The 15,515-nt window shown below is 39.8% G+C and overlaps 1 protein-coding gene across 1 annotated transcript in view; it reads right to left on the bottom strand.

The window, feature by feature from the left end:
* NME7 (NME/NM23 family member 7) overlaps nucleotides 1–15,515 on the bottom strand; it is a 94,242-nt gene that overhangs the window by 78,331 nt on the left and 396 nt on the right. The window lies entirely within an intron of this gene.

Below are 15,515 nucleotides of genomic sequence, written 5' to 3'. Positions count from 1 at the left end.
GTCTTAAAACTGATAGAAGAGAATCCTGAATACAATCATGACATGGAGTAATGTGAACATGTCCTGGTTCTGATGCCCTTGCTAGGCATCACTGTAAAACTGCCACTTGAAGCCATCAAAAACACCAATCAAATAAAAATCATAAGTTTTAAAAAGTGAGTACAAATGAAGCTCATAATAAATCTTTTTAAATGAGAAATGAGACTTCTATTTACTTATTTAATGCAGGAGTAGGATTTTGAAGGCAAAAGCCAAACACAAAAACCTGTCCATTTCCCATCGCATATTGTAAGGATCGCAATAAAATGTGAAGTCTTCAAAGCCCTGAAATTATCTTTCCCAAACATTTACTTTCAATCAATTTACTGCTCAATCAACAGAACTGATACAGCAAACAACGTTCTTACACACCCTTTCATTAGCATGCCCTAGACTTCAATGTGGGAAGGAGTCTTAAAAATGAGAAGGTACTATGGGAGACATGCTGAGTTTCATCCTTGGCTTCTGTTCATCCTCCTAGCAAAGGAAACGCAGAGAGAAAACAATTGTCCAGAGCAGAGTGATTAGAGACCAGCGATGACCTGTCAGGTGGTATCATGTTCAACGCATCACACTGCTCCAGACCAACACTGAGTCTTGAAAGGGGAAGATTTCACATCCCTTGACCAGAGAGCCCCAGCACCTCATTCCCCCAGGAAATAGCTGAAACACGTTAGTCACTAGTGAAATCGCATCTCTGTGAACAGCTCGAGTAATAACAAATCAAATGAATCTATAAATACTTCATAACTCAAAAAACTGCTTTAAAGCATTAGTTTCCATTAATTTCTGTACTGTACCCTCGTTAAATCATATATAGCCCCTGCTCTCATGACTACACAATTAACCAAGCAATACCAAATGGGGGAGAAATAATTTTTCATAACTTTTCACATCAGTGGAAAAAACATCAGCATTAAAAAACCCAGCAGTGACTGTTCACTTTATATTTACATACTGATAGTTTTAGAGTAGCTGTCTTCGCCACAATTTTTACAGTCCCCTTCATGGTAAAATCTAGGGCCACTGAAATCAGTGATGTCAAGGGTTCACCTAGTGTGAATATGGAATGAATAATCTTTTTCCTTTCTTCCTCCTTTTACAAACTGCACGGGAAAGCATTTGGATGCATGTGTAGGTTTTGCTAGCTTACACTTTTTTGTTTATATTAGTATGTGTGAATATTCAGTAGGAAGGCTCTGTGCATATGAGAAACATTTACTGAAGTACAGCAGAATTAAAAAAAAATTAAATTTTGTACTTAGTTCTGAAAGTGATGGGGGAAGCAGTCATCCTTAGCTAGCATGGGACTAAGTTCTAGAAGCTAAATCCAAGCATTTAAGAAAGAACAATGCTCACAAAAATCTCTGCTGCAGAGGGAAATGGTTTGTCTGGAACATAGCTGCCAAGGAAGCTCAAAACCAGAAAGAAGAATGCTTAGGAAGCTGGACAGGAAATGATCTCTTGTCCTATCAACGTCTTAGACTTCCAAAGGGCTTCTGGTTCTGCGGTTAAAAAAAACCCAACAAAACCACCAACCAAAAAGCACAACACCGAAAAAACACAACCAAACCAACAAAAAAAAAAAAAAAAACAAACAGATCTTCCAAAGGTTTTAATGAGAAACAACAGTGGTAGAACAGCAGGTCAGGGATGAAGGAACATGCACAGGAAGGTGGAAACAACTTTATCCCTCTGGTCTGAACCATGCAGAACATACATCTGGATTTAGTTTTCCCAGCTTTTTTTTCGGTTTTCAAGATGCCTCCTAACTGCAACACTATTTTACTATTTTGTCCTCTTCCTCTAGTTTTCACTAGAGATTTCATCCTAGAGTTTCTCTTGCAATGGAGAACACAAGGAATCAGGAGCTACAGATTTTTTTTCTGCTGGTCATTTGGACTCACAGACTTATCACAGCCTAAGGGAAGGGCAGTTTAGATAATCCTTTCCCTACTATATGGGCAACACATTTTTACTAAGATCCTGCCTTTCGCATTACTTTCTTTTTTTGATTATACTGATAATTCTGTCCTATCCATAAGCTTGAAACTAGTATTTTCCTACTGGTTTGTCACTTCATGCTTTAGAACTGTAGTCTCTGTGATCTGTAATTGACTGGAAACAACTACCTGTGCTTAAACTAGTTATCAGCCTGCAATTTATCGTAACCCCTCTAGCTTACTGCTCAAGAAAACTTCACATGAACAGTATCAAAATATTTCTTAAAATTAGAAAAGCCCTGAGGTATCTAGAAAGTTCATCTTTACATGCTATTAGTAATCTGGTCTCTGTGGGGCTTATACATGCTATCAGGAACTTCAACATGCATTGCATATTTGACACGGGTTCTTGGCCTGTTGCCCACATATTTACAAGTTGAGGAGTCATGAAGAGTATTGCTACATTTTAAGTGGGCAGCTTCATGTCTGCTGCTCCTTCGATTTTCTCAGTGACTCAGTGACTCTGAAATCAGACCAGAGAGAAAAAGAATCAAAGGACCTGAATCAACTCCCAATGAAGCAATAAAAAGACTGCACAAACCTCAGTAAAAGCTGAATCAGAGCCAAAATGATCCATCTTAATGTCTATATTCTATACTTTGTAAAACTTTGTGCTGTCACAGGGAAAAGCTGCAGTAAAGCACTGATCTTAAGAATCAAGCTGTTTCTATGAAAATTACTGGGAACAGGATGGCCCAGCAGACAGGAACAGTTCTCACACTGAATAGGTATTTTTCCTAATACAGAAAAAAAAACTTTCTGGAAAGATTTCCCTGAAACTTCCTAAAATTCTGGCAATAACTTTAAGACAAATGTTTCTTTCACAACCTGACCCCCCCAACCTGGCTGGTGGCACTCAAAAATACTTTTGAAGAGCAAGAATATTTTTATAAAAAATGAGATGGTACAAAAGGACAAGGATACAAATTATTCTAAAACTTTTCAAGGGAAGATATCACGAGGCTGACTGACTCCAACTTCAGGTAGTCTGCTTATGCATTAACATGTACTTACCTTACACTTTAAAAAAAAAAAAAAAAAGAGAAAAAAATCACAAATGTATGCAAGTTTGCTGACTGCTCTCTGGCAAAAAATAGAATTTGTTGAAATGGCCAGTCAACGGGTATCTTTTGCCTTGTCTTTACTCTTTGTAGGTTAAACAAAAAATAACTGTTGCCATCGGTGTTGCTGGATTCCTTAGAGCATAAGGCACACTGGCCTCACGCTCTTCAGACAGTGGGCTGAAGTGGAGGACCTGACCAGCTACCTTCATCAAGAACATTATTTGCAGAATTGGGCCCAGAAGTTATTGTTGTAGACGTACGATCAATCTCTAACAGTAGGTATCTAAGTCCTGTTAGGAATTGAAACAGTTCCTCAACGCTCATAAATCACTCATCACTCATCTTCCAGACCAATCACCACTTCAGATTTAACTCTATTGTGAGAGGATTTCAGCATAAATGAAAAGAAAGTCACTAATAAACTCCTAGTCTGTGGAGCAAGAGTCACAATTTTCAGCCAGATCTATCTCCACCGTCCCCAAAGGCAGCTACTCACAGTCTTATACTGCCCCAGCAGGCCACAGATAAAAGCACTGTCACAAGATCACCTGCTTTCTTAAAGAGACCCAGTGATTGCTTTAAACGGTTCACAGCTATTAGCTTTCCTGTTCTCCCTCTCTAACATCCAGCTAGCTTTGCTTTATTTTCAGCTGAATCCTTTTAGGTGCCTCTGTCTAGGGTACTGCAGGCCCGGCAGTACGCCCAGCCTTCCGAGCACTGAGTGCTCGTGAATTCAGAACATCAGATAAAAAAAATGTGACTCCAATTAGCTTTAAAGATTGTCTCAACCAGTGGGTTAGGACTGCTTTTCTGCCACATAAGCGCATCTCAAAGGTGACAGTCTTCTGCAGATAATTTTCACCTGGGGGGGGGGGGGGGGGTAGCAGAAATCACAAACAACCTTCTGGTTTGCTAAATAAAGGTTGACGCAAAATAGAAAATGGGACTGGTATTCCTGCATTCCTAGGTATTCCTGGACTTCTGTGCAATCTCAAGACAAGTCAACTTAACATTTTGTGCCTCCTTCTCTCCAGCTATAACAAAATACTATGGGAGGGCTTGTCACACTCTTGGTACTAGTAAATGAAAGGGATACTTGCATTGCAAAAGCTGTTAAGCAATTCTAGCTTATACAAAATAGACGGCTTCACTTCCTTTTATACAATCTGTGCCTGGACTGCTACAGCGAGATGCATCTTGGAGAGCAAAGGAATGGTTAGCAAAATGGATGGTGTCACTATATCACTGAGCAAACCACTTGCTTTTTCATCATACATGTCTATCTTTGTAGTTTCCAGGCACTGTATGCTCTTCAGTCTGACTGAACAAATAGGCAATCTTAAACCAACACACTTCCCAACCACTATTCTCTGCCTTTCCTTAGGAGTCCTTGTCATTACTAAATGACAAGTACTTCTGCAAGCACAAGAAATAACAAGGCCTGGTTCTCTATACTCATGTTTCTCCTCCCTGACTGTTTTGACCACAGCCTCTCTTCAGCTCAGGCACTGAATAAAGGCTCATAAGCACCTGGATTCCCTGATGTCTAACGAAGGTTGAGCTCACACTGAAGTCTTCATTTAAAGATGCTTTAAATGGTTTCTAACCCCTCACCATTCTTACGAAACCTGGAGGAACATCATTATCCCCCTGCAAAATCTGACTGAAATTTGTCAGTAAATTTCAAACTTACCAGGGGCCAGGAGGGGAACTTAGGACACAAGATAATGGTCATATACACACAAGCAGATTGCGATCACACTAAGTTTAGTTTTCTGGGGCACACAGGCTGGAAGCTGCTGTATGTAAAATTCTATTTGCACACTACAAGTAATTTTCCACTATCAATAATTCTTCAAAAGAAAAATCTCCATTTGTGAAAGAAAAGAGAAAGGAAAAAAGTGCAGAAGTACATACTGGTGGTATTTAACAAATACTATTCTGAGTGGCAGAAAGTGCTCTCATTTTCAGCATTGTAATGCACCTTAAATCCTGAAATGAATCCTCAGCAGTGCATGGTTATTAAGTTGTTATTCAACCTATTTTCTACCTTCACAGTTCCTGTAATACAGGATATTTTCCAGGCAAAACTTAAATCTACAACACTGTGTAGATAGAGCACTCAATTAGCTCTGTCTCTTAAAACTCATTTTCCTCCTCCTCTTCTATTCATGCTTCTGACACACAAGCTGGTATAATTTTTAGAACTCCAATTTTGCAGCCCCCTCGCTGCTGTTGGACCTCCCACCACTTTCTCAATAAGCTTTTCTTTAGTCAAAAAGAAAAAAAATATAAAAAAAAAAATAAGATCACTTTTCAGATGGAGAAACATCTGGCAACTGCAATTTCCATGACAATGTCTTGACTACAGACAATTCTCAATTTAAACCTCATATTCAGAAGCTCACTGGTGAATTTTGCAAGCATATTTCTTTTTATCCTCTCCTTATAGAAAACACATCCTGCCTATTAAAAATTTCACACAAATTCCATACAACTATTTCAAACTAATTAAGTATTGGTTAGATTATTAAAATTCTTAATCATCTTTGGAAATCTATTGAGTCAGACACTTATATTTTTACATTTACATTTACCCTGCTGCAAATAGGTGCTACTTCTTTTAGATCCACAGTCATTTGACTTGCAATGTTACTGGCACCTAGGCTTCTCAGATGCCTTTTGGACTACATAGGTTCGTATGGTTATTGCTGCCTAGACCCTCTGTTGCCAAGGAATATGGGGATACTTCTGTCTCTGTAGCACTAACCAAGTGAATCTTCTCCGTGAATGGGGATCTCAGTCCAGTAAATCATCTCCGTATGCTCAGGGGTCATGATGAACACAGTTCTAGAAAGCTGAAGGCCCCAAATTTTCTTCTCCGATTTAGGAATCTGCAATCCCACCTCATATCAGCAAAATTATCTGGCTGTTCTGTCAACTTAGTAAGCAAGAAATCTTCTTTTACTACTAGATTATGTAAATTCTGCAAGCTTCCTATGAAGCGTGTAGGCATGATTAGTGTAACCTAGTCTTTTTTATTCCCCAGTCTCTTATATAACAGAATCAAGAATTCAAATCCTCAACCATTAACTCCAATACTCTGCAATTACATGTTATAGTTAAGTACTTAGTTACAGGATTCATGTTATTTTTCTAATTATGGAACACAATTTCTCTAAAACACGCGAAGGATGCCGTACTGCTGTTTACTGGTCTATGAAGACAGGTTTAGCTTTAAAAGACCAACTAAATCTTGTCTTTAGGGGAATACGTCACCATTTAATGCATGTTACAAGATGCACTTTATAAAGCTGCAGATCATAAGTTATATTAATTACATGATCACAGGTAATTACTCTAAGAGTAGTCAGCAGTGCTCAGCATGTGCCTATCTGCCTCCACTAACTCAAGAAGAGCCTGACAGGGATGTTAGCAAAAGCAGAGCTGTTCCCTGACTCAGAACAGCATTTGTAACACAAGTCATCTCACATAATTACATTTGAGCATCAAGTTTATATGCTTTGCAGCTAATTGGTCAGTAGTGGCAGAACTAACACTGCCATGGTCAGCTGCTCAATGCTGCGTCTCCGACTTTGAACTATGAGGTTAGTGTCTACATGTGATCCCGGAAAGGGAAACAGGGCTACACATACACTGACCTACCTGTGCACATCCCATTACACAATTCAACCTATGTTGTACTTACAAGATAAACATTTTTGAAAGGCTCAAAACTTAGCCCAACAGTAAAGTTGATGACAATACTCAAAGGTATTCTTCTTTTATAGAGACCGTTCCTCTGGCAAAATTTCAGCTCTCAATTTCCAACCTTTTCAGAACTAAAGCTCTTCAGAGGAACACTGAATTATTTTTTTTTCAACTTGGATTTGGAAGTGTTTTCAATCCCCCACCTCAACCCTTCTTATTCAAGTCTTCCATTAAATTTTCAATCTCCAGTATAATCTGTCTGGAAAATTTCAAGCAGAATGGCTAAAATTTCAGAAAGTTATGAGCAGCTGGAAGTAGAGGTTTGAAAGGGAACACCTACAAATCCTGAACCAAAGCTGTCAACAGCACTTCAAAGTAGTATAATGCCTACAGCACCTTCAGATTATCTCAGCTCATAATAATCTTCTGAAAGCATTTTTAACAAGAACCGTTTGTTTGCCTTGGAATCACAGCTAAGGGAGAGATGGTCCTTCAGCCAGCCAACACCAAGAGCATTAGCACCCAGGAGTTCGTGTAAATGCTCTAAAGGCCACACATGCCACATCTACCTTGAACAGTCAGAGCTTACAACAGTCAAGCAACAATTTATGATCCCATGAAGTAGACAAACAATTCTGCTGACATGTTTATTTCACCACTGTGGACACTTAAAGCAAGCATTTTGTCTGCACTACTGTTTAACCAAATGTTGATGTTAAAATACTATTTTTTTTTCAGATTGTGTCAAATATTAATTCTAAGGTAGTTGGACTAAATCCAGAATTCAGCTAGTACAGATTTCATGATCATATAACCTGTATTCTTTAGTCAGACTAATAACAAGTTACATGTGAACAGAAGTTCTCATGATAAAAGCTGTTCAGCAACTTCCCGTTAGTAAAGTTGTCAAAAAGTAAAGATTTCTGCAGGGTAGAAGAAGCAGAGTGGTAAATATAATCATGTTCTTAACCTCTGCCAATCCTAACAGACTTTTACAGGTTCATCTCATGAAGATTTGCTCTACAATTCAAAGATTTATTTCTCTCCCAGAGCACAGGACTTTTGTCATCACAGTTTTGAGCAGACTATGTTATTCCCCAGAGATGTGAAGGTCTCTGCTGGACGCAGACAGTGAATAAGAGATTCCCATACACATTTTTGGTAAAGTTGCTTAGTTCCAGCTTCACAGCTGCCCCCCGCATTAGTGCATTTGATGTTCAGCACTTTTAGAAAAAGGAGGCTGTATTTCTCACTTTATCCATTTGTAAAATGGGAATAACCATCATCATTCCTTTCACGGAAGGAGAGCAAGATATAATAAGCACCAGTATAGGTTAGGGGCAGACCTGCTGGGAAGTAGCTCTGAGGAGAAGGATCTGGGGGTCCTAGTAGACAGTAAATTATCCACGGCCCAGCAATGTGCCCTTGTCGCCAAAAAGGCCAATGGAATCCTGGGCTGCATAGGGAAGAGTGTGGCCAGTAGGTCGAAGGAGGTCATTCTCCCCCTCTACTCTGCACTGGTGAGGCCACAACTGGAATACTGTGTCCAGTTTTGGGCTCCCCAGTTCAAGAGGGACAGGGAACTGCTGGAGCGAGTTCAGCGAAGGGCAACTAAGATGATTAAGGGCTTGGCATGTCCCTTATGAGGAAAGGCTGAGAGAGCTGGGACTCTTTAGCCTGGAGAAGAGAAGGCTGAGGGGAGACATTATGGCGTACAAGTATCTAAAGGGTGGGTTGAAGGAGGATGGAGCCAGGCTCTTTTCAATAGTTCCAAGTGACAGGACAAGGGGTAATGGGCACAAGTTAGAACACAGGAAGTTCCGTTCAAATACACGGAAACAGTTCTTTACAGTGAGGGTGACAGAGCACTGGCACAGGCTGCCCAGGGAGGTTGTGGAGTCCCCTTCTCTGGAGATTTTCAAGACCCGCCTGGATGCAGTCCTGAGTAATGTGCTCTGGGCAATCCTGCTTTAGCAGGGGAGTTGGACTAGATGATCTCTAGAGGTCCCTTCCAACTCTGAAAACTCCATGATTCCGTGATAATAGCTAAAATATCCATACTATTTAGGCATTATAAATGCCCCTTGGTTTTGCCGAATACATGACAGAGGCAGCTCAGTTAGTTCATCCTCATTTCCTGTTTCTGCAGACCCTTCCCTACAGCACAGGAACCAGACACCAGTGGAAGGAGTCCGAACCGGGGCTGCTAATGCTGCCCAGTCCGCTGCCTCTGCAGTCACCACCAGGAACCACTGCTAGTCCAGAACGTCAGAAGCTGCAAGGATTGGATCCAGACCACAGTTCTCCTCTTCCTCCCTAATGATTTGGGGATGTTCAGACTTGGAGGCCATGGTTCATTTATCAAAGGGAGTGCAGTAACAGAGAACATCAGACAAGGGGAGGACAGCATTGCTATTATGTAACTAGAAAACAGACAGCATCATCTAGTCCTGCTCCTAGATACTGCAGTAAGAGAAAGAATAAATAAGAAGGATAAAAATAGGAGGAATACTAAGTTTAGTGAAGGATCATACTTAAAAGTGCATGTCTTCATGTGGAAAAACATGCACACCTACATCTCCCCCCTTCCCATGTGTAGACATCTCTTATATGTGGCTCTCTTTCCAAGTGTGTTGGGATGTTCTGCATAAAAAAGTTTGATTTTTAAAAATATTTCAGATAGTTAAAATTACTGAAGAATCGCATGCAAACAAAGAACATGCAACACATCTCCGGAGAGAGCCACTTCTTTGCAAATACAGGAGCACCCCCTGGTGCTCAAAGACCGCTTGAGCACCTTATTTAAACCTCAAGAATTAATTTCTGAAATGATCGGTAAGAAGCCATCTCTACTTGCTATCTCTTCATAGTACACTATGCCTCAAAATTAGTAACCTTGTAAGAGGAGGTAGAAATGACTAAATTATAAAGCACAGATCACCACAGCCTGGTTGATAAAGTCCTTTCAGATAGGAAAACTGCTGACACACAAGCACATGGCCTTCTTCAATACCCAGCCTCCAAAAATGCCAATGCCACATGTTGTAAATTAACATCAGAGCTGTCTACTCCAGCACAACTTGCAAGGGCCACCTCACAGAGTTTACCTCATACTGGGAACACATTTATTAGGCATTAGTGCGAGAAAAAAAGAATTTCTACCTTTTGTATGTGCTCATCTGATCAGGGGATATTCTTATTATAAATGCAAATACTTGCTAATCTCTCATTCTTAGTATTAAGCTGGAGCACTGTGTTCCAAAGCCCAGCTATATAAAATTTAGTCCCTTTACAAAACCTTATGCTGTTTTTTATTTCCATTTTGTTGGCTGGGAGAGAACTACTAGGTTCCACTCCCAAAACACTGCTGAGTGACTTTGGCATGTTGCACAGTCACCAGTGCCTCCGGTTTCCATCTGTAAGGACACCCGTGAAGACAAAATAGTTTAGGAGGATTAGGCCAAGCACAGTGCTTACTTCCAGGAAACGGTACTTTTGGTGATTATTCCTGGTAGACACAATTATAGTTAAAAGTCAGTGTTCATAGGAAAAGCCTTCTTCAGACTCACGGGGAACAGGTGTTCCCTACTACCATTGTTTCTCACCAGCCAGTTAATGATTAACAGAGTATCCCACCTGGATATACCAGATCACCATAATATTTTAGAAACTGACACTAAAATGCTCAACTGAGCAGCCAAAAACACTTTTCAGAGGCACACTATTCCTTTGGCTTAAATGAAACGGACACTATTGAACAGAAAAAGATAAAAGGTTCGGTTTTTAGTGTTTAGCCACTGGCCACGGAGACAGTCAGGGGCTGGAGAACATGACACGTGAGATGAGGTTGAGAGAACTGGGCCTGCTCAGCTTGGAGAGGAGAAGGCTGAGGTGATCTTACTGCTGTCTACAACTACCTAACTGAAAGACACCAAAAAGACTCTTCTTGAAGGTGCACAGTGATAGCAAAAACAACCGCAAAGGACACAAGTTGAAATATCAGACATTCCAGTTACATATTAGGGGAAAAAAAATACCACAAGGGTGGTCAAACACTGGCACAGGCTGCCCAGAGGAGATGTGCAATCTCCATCTTTGGACATGTTCAGAACTCTCCTGGACACAGCCTGGAGCAGCCTGGTCTGGTTACACCTGTTTTGAGCAGGTTGGAGGTCCCTTCCAACCTAAATGATGATTTTATGATTCTTATCATAAAATGACAATGTCCATCCTTCCAAGCTTCTCCAGAGCCTACACAGATCTGTTTGGTTCATATACTAACAATGGTCTAGATGTGCTTTCAAAAAACTAAGAGGTCTAACACAACATTCTTAAGTATAAATTTTTTCCACATCAAATCTGCCTGGAACAATTCTCTATATAACCACTGGCTCTGTCATCAAACCCTATTATTTTTTTATTGCCAACTGAAAGGCAAGTTTATAACTTTTCTTTATTCCTGGCAATGGTTCAGTGAGCAATCCCTGAATTTCTTCAGTTTCTGACAATACTAAAAAAACCCAAACCAACACATAATTAGAACAGATGTGCCAAAGTTATTAAGAACTGTACCTGCAACCAGAAGGATCCGGAGAGACAGCTCTGGGTGATAAAGGAGCATTGTTATCGAATTTATCATTAGGCAATGCTAGATGACTTTGACTATCATACTGTCAACTACTTGAGCCTCTCCATCAGAAGAGCCATCAATGCATCTAAGATTACTTTTAGAGAGATGGCAATTTCTGCAAGCCAAAGCTAAGACCTGGCCAGAGTAGGAGGTGATTTATCCCATGGATTCTGAACCTGTCAACTTTGTATTTGTAGGGTGGTATTTTATATAGCACATAATGTCATAAAGATGGCAGTATCAAACCCAAAGTGAGCTCCTGGAACAAAGGAAAGTTATATTTTTTAGCACTTTTCGTTTGGGTGACAGTGGGCCAAAGATTCTGTTATTTTATCAGCTGCATCTTCTGCAATGTACATAGCCTATCTGCTCAAGAAGTAAATTAGCAGTATTTGGAAACACTAGTTCAAGAAGAAATCGTGTCATATTTTTGATGCTTACAGGAAGACTCATCATGCAATAAGTATTTAAAGGCTACCTGACAGCATTTTGCTTATTTTTTCCTCATGCTGCATACAATGTTTTATTCTTCCCTGTGATGAAATGCTGCAAATGAGAGCCATTAAGTAAGGAAACCTGTCTTTGTGGCTGGTTCTGTCATGCAAGCTTACAACTGAAAGAGGGCCAGGCCACTTTGCAGCTGAAAAAAACGTCTATGTAACCACTAGCTGGCACTCTAGTGAAACCGAGTCTTGTTTTAAGACCAAAGAAGCAAATCTTGTGAAGCATTAGGAAAGCTCTGGCAATCTACTCCAGGAAAGTCTATTTCACATATATTTTCCCCCAACTTTGTAAAAATAGCTAAGGTGGTTGGACACTCAAATTCCACTGACCATGCGCTTCTACATCCACAAAACCAAAGTCAGATGGTATCACATTAGACAAGTCACCTGGCTTTTATGTGCCTCAATTTCATTATGGGCAAGACGGAAATAATATTGTCTATCCTGTTGTTCGAAGTGTTTGTAATGTAGGCTGCAGTTGTCAGATGTGCAGGGGTAAGAATAATTGTTTCAAAGAGTGGAGGGAAAGGAAATCACCCAACTCCACCTATGTACAGCCTCTCCAAGTGCAGTAAGGCTCTGTATCTGTGTGACACGCTGCTTGCGTACAGAGGCCGTTGTTCTCTGGCAAATACTTTATTTCTATATCTGGAACACTTTCAAGTGTCAGAGTGCACCAAACTTATTAATTAAAAGAAACTAACATTGTTAAGATGATGGTCCAACATGTCTCTGCATGTGATTACATGAAAGGCACCATTAAAGAATAATGCATTCCAGCAGCCAAGTGAGACAGCACATCTCAGATGGAGATAAGCAAGTTTCCCTTTGGGATTTTACTGCTCATCATCCACAGCAGCCGTGTGTCACACATGTACAATCAAGACGCCAGAATGCATTAGAGCTGATTTGAAATACTGTCATCTGATGACAATGAAAACTGTTTTCCAATGATTAGCAGACCTTTAAGCCAAAGTGCTGTCATAGAAAGGCAAATAACTGCAGAATATCTCAGCACATTTCTCCCCTTACCTTAGCTTCCACCACAGTTATGTGCCCAGTTTTATAATACACACAACTACTTCCAGTGCACTCCTTCCGTATCACTGAAGTATAGGGCCTAAAACAAATACATTCCAAACTGATTCCACAAAAAGTTATTATATTTTTCTTTCTGTGGCCATGATATCACTTGTAACATTTTTTTTTCTGAGTAGGTATATACCAATGCAATCTATACTACTGAGTGGAAGCAACATAGCACTAAAAGTTGGCCAAGCTTTCTAGCAGAAAATTAATTATTTTCAGAATATTATTAGGTTCCTGACGTGAAAATCCAGCTTGTAGATCAATATTTGAATCCATCAGAAGAAGTCTTTTATTTTTGATTCATTGTTCCTGAGAAAAAATGTTTTGAAAATATTTGAGATGGATCAGGTATATGAAGTTGTGGTGTCCAACAGTCACATAACTTATCCCTTTCCAAGGATGCTGTGTACATACCTAATTGGGCAGCACACATTCCCAAAACATCTGTTTTCCCATCGTCTATCAGCTACTAAATTATTCTTACTGTATTTTAGGAAACCAGCAGGAGGAAGGCTACATGAGTGGGCAAATTAGTGGCTTTGTACGTATAAAAGAAACACTTGAAAGGCCAGAGAAAACCAAAAGAGAGTGAGGTTTCAGGACACTGGAGAAGGGCAAGAGACAGTCAACCTAACTGCAGTCTTTGGGAAGATAATGGAACGAGTTATTAAGCAGTCAGTCATTGAGCATCTAAGATGACAATATGATAATAAAAAGCAGATAGTGTAAATTTGTCAAGAACAAATTTTTGCCAAGAAGAAATATTTTTCTAACACAGTGATCAAGGGAGAAGCCACAAATGTGACAAATGTGGTTTTGATTGGGCTTTTAATCTAAGTCACCTGAGAGTCTGACAAGCGGAATAGGGAATTGTGGCCTAAACTGAAGAGCAGTTATAACAACTATATGAAGAAGTAATTAGGAGTACTTCTCTTGCAAACTGGGAGTCAAATGGGGTTACGCAATGATCTGCCATGCACCTAGCCTTATTTGATATTTTCCTTATTACACTGACAATGAAACTGAGAAAGCACACTTTCAGAATCTGGGCTGATAACTAAGGTGGGAAAGATTGCAAGCAGTTTAGTAAACAGAAGCAGGATGCCAAATGATGATCTGAAAATTCCATAGAGACAGACACAAAGTACTACAATGATGACCAAGAAAACAAATTCAAATACAAGGGGAAAAACTAGACAGACAACAAAAACACAGGAAGAAATCTGAAAGTTACAGTGAGTTGTAGTTAGAAAGTCCAAGAAGGTACAGTTGGAAAAAAAAAAAGGATAGCAGACTTAGCACTATGAAGATCTAAGACACAAGAAACAAATATTTTGCTCTGTTCAGCACCAGTAAAAACACAATTGGTAAACAATGTACAGATTAAACACCACATTTAGAGAAAACTGCACACAGAGTGGAAAAAATCTAAACTTTAAAAATGCATGATCAGGAGGAAAATACTAAGAGAACAAAATCTGTTTAGTGTAGATTAATGTGAAAAGAGGAAAGAGCAGTTATAAACTTCAAATTCTTCTGCACATAGAAGACAAGAATGGAATATCTTTATACCACCAAGGATAGAACAAGTAATCACTGGCATCATTTGTAGGATGTAATATATAAGGAAAAAAACTCAGCGAACCACAAAAAACATCATGCACTGGCATTAGGTCACCAGATCATGCAGTTCCTGTCACTAAAGGCTTTTCAAAACAAATTAAACAAATTCACCATGAAACATGTTGTTGGAGGTTGCTGTAAGATTCGACACTGCTTTAATGAATCAGTTGACTTGATGTCACCTCAGAAATAAAAGGAGGTTAGAAATACATCACACTCATAGCAACAGTCAACTACAACAAAGCGAACATTTAACCTAAGTGACATCTGTGTGAACTCACAGAGCAGGACTTCTGCAGATGTGAATAAACTCGACATGGGAATTGAAAATTACAGTTTTGCCTGGATTAAACAAAAAACTTGTAACCCCTGTATTCAAAACCAAACAGTGGCTTTCCTGTTTAAGTGGCAAATGCTGATCTTGAGTTTATGTTCTGAACGCAAAGTACAAACAAAGCTGCTACACAGGCTGGAAGCGCTGGGACAAATCTGAACTGCTTGAGGCAGGTATTTAAAGCTGAGCACACTAGCAGGTGCATCACCCAGGCTCTTACATGTATTTTGCATATGTGTTTGAGTACATAATTCGATTCAAAGTTGTTGGGTTTTAATCAGCTTTGCAAAAGTGGCTTTTGCACAGTATCTTCGGCGTAGGGAACATAGATTCTTTTGTCAGTGTAAACTGCATTTTCATTAGTGCCCCTGCAAAGACACCCTGTCATCTTCCTTTCATTACTAAACAGACGATCCAGGCAAGAATAGAGACGGCCGCACCTGAAACGTATTCCCTTCTCAAAATCCACCAGCTGCCTTCCCGCTGGCCGCCTCGCGAGTTTACGAACTGGCCTGTTCC

The sequence above is a fragment of the Vanellus vanellus genome (genome assembly GCF_965231255.1).
Source record: "Vanellus vanellus genome assembly, chromosome: 1".
Lineage (NCBI taxonomy): Eukaryota > Metazoa > Chordata > Aves > Charadriiformes > Charadriidae > Vanellus > Vanellus vanellus.
The sequence above is the reverse complement of the archived record's forward strand: the minus strand, read 5'-3'. Positions and strand labels throughout refer to the sequence as shown.